This window comes from Eumetopias jubatus, unplaced genomic scaffold (assembly GCF_037043125.1).
Source record: "Eumetopias jubatus isolate StellerSeaLion01/CBP00866 unplaced genomic scaffold, mEumJub1_p1.0 scaffold_11, whole genome shotgun sequence".
Classification (NCBI taxonomy): Eukaryota; Metazoa; Chordata; class Mammalia; order Carnivora; family Otariidae; genus Eumetopias; species Eumetopias jubatus.
The window spans coordinates 39,357,661-39,365,892 of NW_028274817.1; positions in this window are offsets into that span (position 1 = coordinate 39,357,661).

Consider the following 8,232-nt stretch of genomic DNA (forward strand, 5'->3'; position numbering starts at 1 on the left):
TGCTAGAGATTCTCTCTCCCTCTGTGCCCCCTCTTTCTCTCTCAAATAAATAAATAAATCTTTAAAAATAAATAAATAAAATGTCCACTGGAAATGCCATAGGCACCTCAAATTTGGCACGTTCAAAAAAGAACTTATCACCTCTCCTATTGCACCCTTCCCCAAACTCCTATCGCACCCAACTCTTCCCTGGGTCCCCGGGGATCAATGAACCATACCTCTATCCATTCCACCAGACCAAAATCCTGGGAGTGATTCTTGACACCTCTTTCATTTTGGTTCCTCACCTTCCATGGTCAGTGTCTCACCAAGTCTACCTCTTGCATATACCTCAAATCCATGGCACCCTCTCCCCATCCCTACTGCTTCTTGCCCGGGTCAGTGCATCACCACCCTCTCTCCCCCAGACTATAGCAATGACTTCCTAACTAGTCTTATTTCCAGTCTTGTCTCCTACGATTCGTTCTCCATGTCGTTGCCAAGGTGATCTTTCAACACATTAATCTGATCAAGTGTCTACATAAAACATTCCTGTGGCTCCCCATTGGCTAAAGAATAAAGTCCAAACTCGTCTGTGCTCTATGACCTCTCAAGCCTCATCTCTTGCCATTGTCCTCCTCATATTCTTTGCTGAGCTAAATTACTCTCAGTTCCTCAATCATGTCATGTTGTCTTTTGCTTCCAAACCTGAGGGCAGGCTGTTCCTTCTATGCAGGCTGCCTGGCATTCTTCTCCCTCTGTTTATATTGCTTTCTCTTCGTTTAGGGTTCAACTCCTATGTCTCTTTCTCTAGCTGGGATCAAGTGCCCCTCCTCCATGTTCTTGCAGCATTTTCTGTGTTTCCTTACCTCCCTCATGGTAGTACAGTAATAATAACAACAGTAATAGTAATAATAATAATAATAATAGCAACACTTACATAGTGTTTCCGATGTGACCAATGTATAGATTCTAAGCCCTCTATACATGTTAACTCACTTAACCGTCACAACGTTATGAGGTAGGTGCTAATCATCCCTATGGTATAGATGAGGAAACTGTGCTACAAATAGTAGTTATTGCCCTGCATTGCAATTTCCTGTTTAAACCCTTATTCTTCCCCAGTCTGTGAGCTACATAAGGGCAAGGACTATATCGTCTTAATCTCTGGATCGCAAGTGCCTTACAGAGTATGACACACAGAGCAGGTGTTCAAAAATATCTTCTTGGGGCGCCTGGGTGGCTCAGTGCATTTGGCTTGGGTCATGATCCCAGGGTCCTGGGATTGAGCCCTGCACTGGGCTCCCTGCTCCTTGCTCAACCGGGAGTCTACTTCTCCCTCTGCCTCTGTGTGCTTGCGTACTCTCTCTCTCTCTCTCTCTCTCTCAAATAAATAAATAAGTAAATCTTTAAAAAATATCTTCTTAATGAGTCAATAAAAGTGGTAAAGAGGTTTGAGGGACTATAAGATGTGGGCTTTCTAAAGGAGCCAATGACACTTCAGTGTAAGGGGCGAGAGCTGCCCACTGTTGGGAAAGAAGGTAGAAAGAGGGAATCAGAGGATGGAGGGAAATGAAGACAGACAGACAGAGAGAAGAGAGACAAAGGGGGAGAGAGAGAGAGAGAGAGAGAGAACAGAGACAGAGAGACAGAGAGACAAACACAGAGAAAGAGAGCCAGAGAGAGAAAGAGAGAGCGAAACAGAATTTCTTATTTTCTGTGTATATGCATTTGCTGAATACCTTGTTTCTTCCAATTCTAAACCACTTGAGGGAGGAAATATATTAAACTTATTAATTATTCAATATTGTAAACCTCAATTACACTTCTGTTGTGCCTTGGCAGCATCGGGTACAGAGTTGCCAGTCAACACTATTTCTCAGTGATGAGCATGACAAGGCCAATGTGGATGCCAAGCAGTGTGGAGCAGGGCCCATACACATCTGATGGGAGTGGGAAGGAAATCTAGTTCGAATCTCAGCTCCAGAGCTCACCAGCTGTGACACTGCACCTGTCCTTTCCACGCATTGGTTTTCTTACCATGAAGCCGGCACGATTCTACCCTATCCTGATCATGACTGGGCACCTCAATGGCACCTTCAGTGCCGCTCGGAAGTCCTGCTTCTCCCTGGTGAGCATCTCCTGGGGACTGCTTCAAACACCACCTTTTTTTTTTTTTGAGGCCCCTTCCCAACCTCCTCCCTGTGCAGCTACTACCCTATCCTCATCATTTTCTTACAGTCAAGGTTCCTAAATGAGCTGTTTTGTGTTGGTGTCTCTACTTCTTTCCCATCCCACCCACTGCTCAATCCTCTGCAGTCTGGCTTCTGCCATTAGCCCTTCTCTGAAACTAAGGTTGCCCACTGTTTTCTTGTCCCCGAATCCAATGGTCATATCTCTGTCATCTCACTTTGTCCCTCTCCTTCAGAGAACTGTCTTCGCCCTTGTTTTCTGTGATACTACTCCCGGTTTTCCCTGCCCTTAAAATGATTCTTCTAAGTCTCTTTTTTTAAAGATTTTATTTATTTATTTGAGAGAGAGGAAGGGAGAGAGAATGAGAGAACACAAGCAGGGGAAGCAGCAGAGGGAGAGGGAGAAGCAGGCTCCCCACTGAGCAGGGAGGCTGATGCGGGGCTTGACCCCAGGATCATGACCTGAGCTAAAGGCAGACACTTAACTGAGCCACCCACATGCCCCCTTCTTTTTTTTTAATTTTTATTGTTATGTTAATCACCATACATTACATCATTAGCTTTTGATGTAGTGTTCCATGATTCATTGTTTGTGCATAACACCCAGTGCTCTACACAGAACGTGCCCTCTTTAATACCCATCACCAGGCTAACCCATACCCCGACCCTCCTCCCCTCTAGAACCCTCATTTTGTTTTTCAGAGTCCATCATCTCTCATGGTTCGTCTCCCCCTCTGACTTACTCCCCTTCATTCTTCCCCTCCTGCTATCTTCTTCTTTTTCTTTTTTCTTAACATATGTTGCATTATTTGTTTCAGAAGTACAAATCTGTGATTCAACAGTCTTGCACAATTCACAGCACTCACCAAAGCACATACCCTCCCCACTGTCTATCACCCAGCCACCCCATCCCTCCCACCCCCCACCACTCCAGCAACACTCAGTTTGTTTCCTGAGATTAAGAATTCCTCATATCAGTGAGGTCATATGATACATGTCTTTCTCTGATTGACTTATTTCACTCAGCATAACACTCTCCAGTTCCATCCACGTCGTTGCAAATGCACATGCCCCCTTCTAAGTCTTCTTTGTAAGTTTTTCTTCTTGTGCCCTCTGTATAAATCTGACTATTCCCTGCAGGGTTTCTTCTGGACTTTTTGACTTCTCATTCTTCACATTCTCTAAGGTGGTCTCATCAATCTGTCTCATGAACTCAAGATTTGTATAATCACCTGCATTTGGAATGACCCCATCTGAATGTTTTCATGGCATCTCAACTTAACATTCGCAAAGCTGAAATCATCTGCTCTCTTCACTACCTTCAAGCTATTCCTCATGCAGTGTTCCTTATCTCACTAGGACCATCCCTCCCAGCAACTCAAGCCAGGCGGTCTTGATTTCCTCTCTTCTTCTTGACATGTAATCAATTATAAAGTCCTATGAGATTTACCTTCAAAATATGTTCTGAATGCATCCACTTCTCTTTATCTCCACTACCTAAACTTCATTTTGAAATTGGAAATCTCATAGGCACCCCAAATTGGTCTCTAATTCCACTTCTGCAATCAATTATCTACCCAGTAACCAACGATCTTTCTAAAATGGAAATCTAATCCTAAGCGCCACCCTGCCCCCTTGCCATGCTTTTAAAAACTTCAGGGCCTCTTAACTGCTTTCAAGATGAAGTTCAAACTCCCTAGAATAGGAAACCAGGAAAGCTCTCCATTGTCTGGCTCCTGATTTTCTTTTCAGCCTCGTTTCCAACCAATAACCTCCAACCTCATGCTTATGCTCTCTGTCTCTCTCTGTCTCTCTGTCTCTCTGTCTCTATCTCTCTCTGTCTCTCTCTGTCTCTCTCTCTCTCTCTCTCTCTCTCTCTCACACACACACACACACACACACACAATCCAGCCATACCTGAACAGGTGTATTTCTCTGAATTTGCCTTTCTCTCTGTCTCTAAGCCCTTGAGTATGCTATTCTACTATCCAACATTTGGTTGGCTAATTGCTGGTCATCCTTCAGGACTCATCCTCCCCTTGAAACCTTCCTTGGACGCCCGCTTCCAACCCAGGCTGGGTTACATACTTTTCCTTTGTATTTCCGATCTATGTGTGGGTCTCTAGCAAGTGTTGGTGAGCTACCTTGAGGTGTTTAGGGAGCAGACCCGCTGCCTCCCAGAGAGCAGCTCCTGCTTCAGCCTTGTTGGGAAGGTGGCAGAAGAGCCCAGCTTGAGTTTCCCATGAGAGTCAGCAGTGTCCCCAAAAGGAGAGCCTCTCCCCAGAGTCAGTCCTGACTCAGTAGGCATAAGTAGGAAAAGTAGCTTGGGGAAGACAGAATTTTTTTTAAAAATGCCATCACTGAGACTGGGCGTCTCTAGAATCTGTCTTGGCATGGCTGGGCAGGAGGGAGAACCCATTGTTGGAGCTGATTCAAAGGGGAGAGATGGGCCAAAGGAGGTCAGCTTTCAGCCAGGGTCAGGAAAGCAGGAGTGGACAAAATAGCAGGCGGTTGGATAGTGGGCAGGCTAGATTCTGCTTTCATTTGTGTGATGAGCAGTAGATGGTTTAGAGAAAGAGCCCTGACCTGAGTGAGAATCAGGACTGACTTCGAGTCTCAGTCCTGCCTGGAACCTGGTGAGGAAGTCCCCTTAACTTGTCCAGGCGCTAGTCTGCTCATCTCCAAGCCTTTGAGTCTCAATTAAGGTAATGGGGACAGGAAGCCACGTTGACAAATATAGAAGACTGAACAGCTGTTATTAGAAGCAGGCAGCTTTAAAGGAAATTCCTCTTTTTCGAGGATCCTCCTAGAAGTCCAGCCCTGGCTGGTTGGGAGAAACAGAAAACTCTAGGCATTGACAGCTGAATTTGTCTTCTGGGCATGAGGCCACCACACTCCATGGCCCAAGGGCTGGGCAAGAAGGCTTCATTTAGGATCCTTACCTAATCTTCCTTAGGGGAGGGATTGGAAGGCAGGAGAGGATTAGGAGGGTCAGGACTGACAGCGGCTCCTGAATTAACCCCTTCTTGCCTGGGTACTTGCCCTGCCTTTCCCTAGTTTTGCCCCAAGAGTCTTGTGCCTGGCACCCCTTCTTTGGGGCCTCGTAAGACTGAGCCGGATAAGACAGGTGGGGTTCTCAGGCTCAAAGAAGGAGCTGATGTGATGTCCTGGGGGGTGATGGAGGCCACCACAGCCCTCTTCTGCCAGTCAGCCTCATTTCTCCATCCCCTGACTTGACAGTCCCCCCCCTCCCCTGCAGGAATCTGAGACCCTTGCTCTCCTCTCTGCATCTCGCCCCCAGCTGCTGAGGGTTCTAGTAAGTGGCAAAGCCATTCCCCTGAAGCCCTTAACTTTCTGGAAGGTGTGTCCTCGGAGCAGTTGTTGGATCGGCTCAGGGAACTACAACCAGATTGAGGGATTTTCTAATTGCTTTAAAAAGAAGTTCATTTTTTGTCCTGACATCAAAAGAAAGTGCTCGCACTTTACCATGCTAGAAAACACAGGCCCAATTTAGAGAACAGACATCATCTACAATCTCTCGAGCTATAAAGGCGGTTAATGTTTTGTTTCCAGCTCCATTTTCCGAGAGGACACTTGAAGAGAATAACGCCTCAGTCCAAAGAAGAACTTTCTTTTTGTATTGAGATGTAACTGGCATGTAACACTGTATTAATTTCAGGGGTACAACAGAATGATTTAATATATGCCTACATGGCAAAGTGATCCCGACAGTAAGTTTACTTAACATCCCTCGCCACACATAGCTACACATTCTTTTTATTTTGATGAGAACTTTTAGGATCTACTCTCTTGGCCACCTTCAAACATACAATCTGGCATTGCTAGCTTCCGTCTCCACGCTGTGCCTCATGGCCCCAGAATTTATCTTCCGGCTGGAAGTTGATACCTTTTGACTCCCTTCACCCATTTCACCCACCCACCACCCACCACCCACCACCCCCACCTCTGACAACCGCCGGTCTGTTCTCTCTATTTGGCGCTTGGGTTTTGTTTTGTTTTGTTTTGTTTTGTTTCAAATTCCACCAAGAGGCGAGAACTCACGCAGTTATTTGGTTTCTCCACCAGAATTATCTCACTTAGCATAGTGCCCTCAAGGCCCATCCGTTTTGTCGCAAATGGCAGGATTTCCTTCAAAGAAGGAATTTCTGACAGACTTACAGACCCGTGGAGGAAGGGTTATTTAAGAGGTTGAGGGGGGAGACTACTACTTCATTCAGAAATCCGCCTTCTGCTGACCCCCCTGAGGCTTCAGGGCGAAGCAGGCACTGAAGCTGGCTGGGGGGGGCGCCCCCCCAGTCCTACTCATCCCCCTCCAGTTGGGCACAGGAGTAAACTGCCGCTCCTTTCCTCCCATCTTGGTAGCTCAGTCCTTCTGCCCTCAAAAGCTCCATTCAGAAATGATTATCTGATTTGGAGAGTGCTTCCTCTGGCCCTGTAGCTTCAAACACTGGAAACTTTGTGGTGGCCTTGAGGAAACAAATGCTACGAACCCAAGTGCCACCTGAACTTTCCCTCCCGTGCCCTTCCCTCAGAAACCCAAGATGGCCGAGCCTGGCGACGCCACGAGCCAAACTGATAGCAACTAGGAAACAAGAGCCCACAGGTGAATTTAAGAGGCAGCAAATAAATCAGAATGGAGACACTTACGAGGTGGTTCTTTTGCAGAGCCTTGGAGGAGATGTATGGCCCTGGAGAGGGAGGAAAGGATCCTGAGGGAGGGGAGCAAGGTGCAAGGGGCCCCAGGCTGAGGTGATAAAGGATTTCTAATTGTTAGCCACAGCTTTGCAAAATCCATCTGCAAATCTCAGCCTTGGGTCAGAGACTTATTACAGATCAGAATTAAACCCCTGGAGTCTGTGGAAGATTGAGGTACTTAAAAAAAAGTTTGGTGAGTTTTGTGTTTTTCCTGTCAAAAACTCCAGCTGGGCTTTTGTGTGGTGATCTCTGTGAGCCCAGGAGAGGCCTTGGGGGGAGAGGGGTTTGGCCCAAGGAGGAATTCGGAACATTCCAGCTTTGGCGGGGGAGAGGAGGGGGCTCCTGTTAGGCCCATTAGGTGTCCCTGGCTATGGGCCTTGAGGCCCAGCAGGAAGTAAGCCTCATAAACACAGCCCTGGTGAGCCACTGCCCAAGCAGCTCTGCATTGCAGACAGCCCCGTGGACTCTTTCACCCAGCTTTATTCTCCAGCAAGCTCCCAGCCCTACCCCACCCCTGCGGTTGATTCCCCCAAAGTGCAAAGGCGAACATGTGGCCTCTGGGTTCAGACTCTGGTGGGTTCAAAAGAGCAGTTTCCTACAAGGTGGGACTGAAGCAGCCGTGATTACCACGGGCCTCCCCTTAGTCCCATGCACAGCAGTACCGTACCCAACCCATGCCATTTAGGGATCTCGAAAGTTCTGTGGAGCACAGAGCAGTGACTGGGTTGCCTCTCGGACTGGAGCAAGAGAGAGCTTTTTTGTTTGTTTGCTGTTGTTTTTCTGATTAGAAGCATACTAGATGTTACTGCAAAGAACTCCGAAAATAAAATATGAAGAGGAAAATAGAAGTTCTCATAATACCACCGGCAAGGGATATACTGCTAATCATGTTAACATTTTGATGTACTGTAGAAGACATGAACAGAAATATTTTTCCATGATTGAATCGTATTACACCCTACAGTTCCCTAACCTTCTATCATTGCTAAGCAATGCAATGCTATGACATGGCCTGATTTCTATGCCCATCAAACAACGGATCTTCATCATTCATTAAGGCTGCATTGTCTTCTGTCATATGGAAATATAATTTATTTAACCATTCGCTAGTAGGCATTTTTGTTATTTCCGTGTTTTCACCGTAACCTAACCTCTTTGCACATGATACGGAATTAGCTTTAAAAGCTAATACAATGTATTGCAAAACTAGGGCTGCCATTACTATGCACAGATGAGAAAGTCTAGGCCTGATGAGATGCAACGAACGAATCAGCCAGCATCGCAAGTTGAGCAGTGATAATTAGACCTGGATTCTGAGTCCCTAGGTGTCTGGTTCAGGAATTTT